This window comes from Neomonachus schauinslandi, chromosome 2 (genome assembly GCF_002201575.2).
Source record: "Neomonachus schauinslandi chromosome 2, ASM220157v2, whole genome shotgun sequence".
Taxonomy (NCBI): Eukaryota; Metazoa; Chordata; class Mammalia; order Carnivora; family Phocidae; genus Neomonachus; species Neomonachus schauinslandi.
Genome location: NC_058404.1, coordinates 49626273 through 49632272, shown reverse-complemented (window position 1 = coordinate 49632272; position 6000 = coordinate 49626273).

The window sequence follows — 6000 nt, the reverse complement described above, 5'->3', positions numbered from 1 at the left end:
AACCAGCTCGTGGTTTCATTGATCAGCTCTATTGTTTTTGTTTGTTTTTTTAGTTTCCATATCATTTATTTCTGCTGTAATCTTTATTATTTCCTTCCTTCTGCTGGTTTTATTTTGTTTGCTGTTCTTTTTCTAGCTCCTTCAGGTGTAGGGTTAGGTTGTTTATTTGAGATTTTTCTTGCTTCTTGAAGTAGGTCTGTATTGTTATAAACTTCCCTCTTAGAACCACTTTTGCTGCATCCCAAAGATTTTGGACTGTTGTGTTTTCATTTTCATTTGTTTCCATGTACTTTAAAAAAATTTTTATTTACTTGTTGATCCATTTGTTGTTTAGTAGCATGCTATTTAACCTTCATGTATTTGTGGTCTTTCCAGATTTTTTCTTGTGGTTGATTTCTAGTTTCAGGGTGGTGTGGTCAGAAAAGCTGCATGACATGACTTCTATCTTCTTGAGTTTGTTGAGGCTTGTTTTGTGGCCTAATATAAGATTTATTCTGAAGAATGTTCCATGTGCTCCTAAAAACAATGCATATTCTGCTATTTTAGGATGGAATATTCTGAATATATCTGTTAAATCCATCTGGTCCAGTATATCCTCCAAAGCCATTGTTTTTTTGTTTTGTTTTTAATTTTCTGTTTTGATGATTTGTCCATTGATATAAGTGGGGTTTTAAAGTCTCTTACTATTATTGTATTATTATTGATTAGTTCCTTTATGTTTATAATTAATTGTTTTGTGTATTTGAGTGTTCCTTTGTTGGGTGCATAAATATTTACAAATGTTATATCTTCTTGTTGGATTGTCCCTTTTATTGTTATATAGTGTCCTTCTTTGTCTCTTTATAGTCTTTGTTTTAAAGTCTATTTTGTCCAATATAAATATTGCTATGCAGGCTTTCTTTTTTGTGTGATAGATGTTTTTTCATCTCCTCCCTTTCAATCTCTGGGTGTCTTTAGGTCTAAAATGAGTCTCTTGTAGGTGGTATGTAGATGGGTCTTGTTTTTTGTTTGTTTGTTTTGTTTTTTTTATCCATTCTGTCACCCTATGTCTTTTGATTGGAGCAGTTAGCCGATTTACATTCAAAGTCATTATTGATAGATATATATTTATTGCCATTTTATTCCTTGTTTTGTGGTTGTTTCTGATGTTTTTCTCTGATCCTTTCTTGTCTCGCTTTCTTTCATGGTTTGTTGGTTTTCTTTAGTAATATATTTGGATTCCTTTCTCTTTAATCTTTGCATATTAGTGGTTTTTGATTTGTGATTAACATTAGGTTTGTATATAACATCCTCCTCATATAGCAGTCTATATTAACTTAATGGTCATGTAAGTTTGAACCCATCCTTTACTCCTTTCCTCCCCATATTTTAGGTATATGGTGTCATTTTTTTACCTCCTTTTATTTTGTTGGTCTACCTGGCTGATTTTTTTCTAGAAATATTCATTTTTACTGATTTTGTGTTTCCTACTTTCATACTGTCACTTTTGTTTTTTCCTTTCCACTCAGAGTCCCCTCTAATATTTCTTGCAGGGCTGGTTTAGTGGTCACAAACTCTTTTAGTTTTTGTTTGTCCAAGAAACTCTTTATCTCCCCTTCTATTCTGAATGATAGCCTTGCTGGATAGAGTAATCTTGACTGCTGATTTTTCCCATTCAGCACTTTGAGTATATCATACTGTTCTCTTCTGGCTTGGAAAGTTTCTGCTGAAAAATCTGCTGATAATCTTATGGGGTTTCTCATGTATGTTACTGTCCATTGCTTTTAGTATTTTTTCTTTATCACTATATTTTGCCAATGGAATTACAATGTGTCTTGGTGTTACTTTACTTTTGACTTTGTTGGGGGTTCTCTGTGCTTCCTGGATCTGGATATCCATTTCCTTACCCAGATTAGGGAAGTTTTCAGCTCATATCTCTTCAAATAAATTTTCTGTCCCCTTTCTCTCTCTTCTTCTTCAGGGACTCCTATAATACAAATGCCATTATGTTTGATAGAGTTACTGAGTTCCCTATTCCAATTTTGCATAATTCTTTTTTCTCTCTTTTGTTCAGCTTGATTATTTTCCATTACTCTATTTTCTAGATCATTAATTGGTTCCTCTGCTTCTTTCAGCCTGCTGTTCATTGCATCAGGCATGTTTCTAATGTAGTTTATTGCACTCTTCATCTCTGGTTTTCTTTTTTTATCTCTGTGTTAACGGTCTCACTAATGTCTTCTACTCTTTTCTCAAGTCCAGTGAGTATCCTTAAGATCATTGCTTTAAATACTCCATCAGCATGTTACTTATAACTGTTTTGCTGAGCTCTCTGTCTGTGGCCTTCTCCTGTTCTTAAATGTGGAATAAATTTCATTGTCTTCTCATTTTCTCTAAGTCTGTGTGCCTGTTTCTCTGTGTTAGGAGAGTCAGTTATGTCACCTGTTCTTGAGGGTAATGGCCTTATGAAGAAGAGGTCCTATGGTGCCCTACAGTGTTGTGTCCCCTGTTCCCCGGGACCTGGCACTTCTGGGAGTGTCTCCCATGTGTGCTGCATGTGCTCTGCTGTTGTGTTCTGGCCACTCTATCCTTCAGGCCAGTTGTCTGTAGAAGCTCTCTTTGTGGTGGGCAGTGTTTGGTTCCTGGCCTCAATGTGGCATGTTTTAACTAGGTGTGCTCTAGTTCTGCTTGTGAAATGAGACCTGTTACCACCACTACCAGAACGAAGGCTCCCCCAAACTCCTGGGTCAAGAGAAAAGGTGTTGGCAGCAGTTTGGGCTGGTCTTCTGGAGTGGAGCCCAGACTGATGCAAGTGTGACTAGGAATGGCAGTTCCACTGGAATGCAGGGGGGCAGGGCTTGGTGTAAGCAAATTAGGTAGCGAGTGTGGGCACTGCATTGGTTCCTGAAGGTGGCCCTGTGCTTATGCTGAGGGATGGGGCAGAAGGGGAAATTACTCTGGCCAGTTCCTTTGTTCCCAGAAGGGTTTTCCATGAATGCTGGCCTCTTTGGGATGTGCTCTGAGATGAGCAAATAACCCTCCCCCTGTGTGCCTCAGGTAACCTTCAGATCAATGTTTCCATGCTGTATGTCCAGAGGCTGTTTGCCCTGTCTTCTCTCCAATAGCAGCTCTAATGCTCTCCTGGCTCTCTCTAAGCCATGTCTGCTGACCTTTAAAATCCAGGCTTTAAGCCCTGCTGGTTGCAAGAACTCCTGAAATCCAGCCCCTCTTGCTTTTCAAGCCAGTTGCTATGGGGATTCATTTTCCCTGTGTGCTGGTCTGTCTCTCACACTTCTTTATGACTGTGGCTCCCTCCCCATTGGAGCAGCTATAATCCATTTCTCTCCCAAACTGCATCCCCATACTTCCTACCTTCTTCAATGTGGCCTCTTCTCTATCTTTAGCTGTGGAGTTTGTTATGCCAGTCTTCAGGTTGATTTTCGGGGTATTTAGGGTGATTTGATAGTTATCTAGTTGTGTTTGAGGAATGAGGCGAGCCTCGGGTCTTCCTACTCTGCCACAACCTTCCCCTTTATGCTTCTCATTTCTTAATGAGTTTTTTGGTAGAGCTTCCCTCTTAGAACTTCTTTTGCTACATTTCATACATTTTGGTATGTTGTGTTTCCATTTTTGTTTGTCTCAAGGTACTTTTTAATTTCCTCTCTAATTTTCTATTGATTCATTGGTTGTTTATAAAGTATTGTCTAATTTTTATTATTGATGTGTTCTTTCCAGTTTTCCTCCTGGTATTGATTTCTAGTCCCATACCATTTTTGTCAGAGAAGATATTTGGTATGGCTTCAATCTTCCTGAATTTGCTAAGACCTTTCTGTGTCCTAATTTATGGTCTATCCCGGAAAATGTTCCATGTGTAATTAAGAAGAATGTGTATTCAGCTCTTGTCAGATAGAATGTTCTGTATACATCAGGTCCAACTGGATCTATAGTGTTGCTCAAGTCTGTTTTATTGTTATTGTTTGGATGACTGCTGAGAGTGGGGTATTAAAGTCCTCAACTATTATTATATTATTGTTTATTTCTCCCTTAGCTTTGTTAGTTTTTACTTTATATATATATAAATATACATGTATATTTTATATATATGTATATATATTTCACTATTATATATTATACATATATTCTCTGATGTTGGGTGCATAAATGTACAATTATATTTTCTTGATGGATTGACCCCTTTATCATTACATAATGGCTTTGTCTCTTTACTATTTTTAGTCAAGGTCTCTTTTGTCTAATATATGTGCCCCTGCTCTTTTTGGTTACCATTTGCTTGATATATCTTTTTCCAACCCTTCATTCTGTCTTTGTGTGTCTTTGAGGCTAAACTGAGTCTCTTATAGGCAGCATACCACTGGATGTTGTTTTTAAAATCCATTCAGCTATTTTATATCTTATTACAGAAAAATTTAATCCATTTACATTTAAAGTAATTATTGATAGATAAGGACTCACTACTGTCATTTTATTGTTTACTGGATGTTTGGTAGACTTGTTCCTTGTTTCTAATCCTGTTGTCTTTTTTTGTGTTTTGATGTCTTTTGGTATCAGTATGCTTTTACTTTATCATATTCTTGTACGTAATTACTACAGGCTTTTCCCTTGTGGTTACCATGAGGCTTACATAAAATATCTTGAAATTATAACAGCGTATTTCAAAATGGTTAAAAACTTCAATAGTATTTCTAAACCTTATAATTTTACTTCTCCTCCCCACCCCTCCACATTTTACGTTACTGATGTTGCAGTTTGTATGTTTTTATATTGTGTAACCAATAACAGATTATTGTAGTTATGGTTATTTTACATTTGTTTTTTAACTTTTAAACTAGTTATAAGTGAATTATGTACCACCATTATCATATTATAGAATCTAACTTTGACTATATATTTACCATTGAGTTTTATGCTACTGTTTTATGTTTTTATGATGTTAATTAACATCCTTTTACTTCAAGTTAGAGACCTCCCTTTAGCACTTATTAATAAGGCAAGTCTAGGGGCGCCTGGGTGGCTCAGTTGGTTAAGCGACTGCCTTCGGCTCAGGTCATGATCCTGGAGTCCCAGGATCGAGTCCCGCATCGGGCTCCCTGCTCGGCAGGGAGTCTGCTTCTCCCTCTGACCTTCCTCCCTCTCATGCTCTCTGTCTCTCATTCTCTCTCTCTCAAATAAATAAATAAAATCTTAAAAAAAAAAATAAGGCAAGTCTAGTGGTGATGAACTCCCTCAGCTTTTGTTTGGGAAAGTCTTTATCTCTTCTTCATTTCTGAAGGACAGGTTTGCCAGGTGTTGAATTCTTGGTTGGCAGTTTTTGTTTTTCAATATCATCCTATTCTCTCCTGGCCTGAAAAATTTCTATTGAAAAATCGGCCAGTAATCTTAGAGGGGTTCTCTTATACATACCTTTTCTCTTTTCTCTTGCTGTTTTAAAAATTCTTTGCATTTCACTTTTGCCAATTAACTACAGTATTTGTTGGTGTATCCCTATTCAGGTTCAAACTATTTGGGGTCTTTTGAGCCTCATGGATTTGATGTCCATTTCTCTCTCCAGGTTTGGGAGATTTCCAGCTATTATTGCTTACAATATGCTTTGTCTCTTGCTTTTGATTGTGTTCCATAAATCCCATAGGCTTTCTTCACTCTTTTTCCATTCTTTTTTCCTTTTTCTCCTCTGACTGGATAATTTCAAATGTCCTATGTTCTAAGTCACTGATTCTTTCTTCTGTGTGGTCAAATCTACATTTGAAGCTCTCTATTGAATTGAATTCTTCACTTTAGTCATTGTATTTTTTTACTCTATATTAAACATTTTTTTTGATGGTTTGTACTTCTCTGTTGAACTTATTTTTAATGTATTTCTTCCTAATTTAGTTGTGTGTTCTAAAGTTCACTAAGCTTCTTTAAGAGAATTATTCTGAATTCTTTGACAGTTCATAGATCTCCATTTTCTTAGGGTTAGTTATTGGAGTTTTACTAGTTTCCTTTGGTGGTGTCATGTTTACTTGT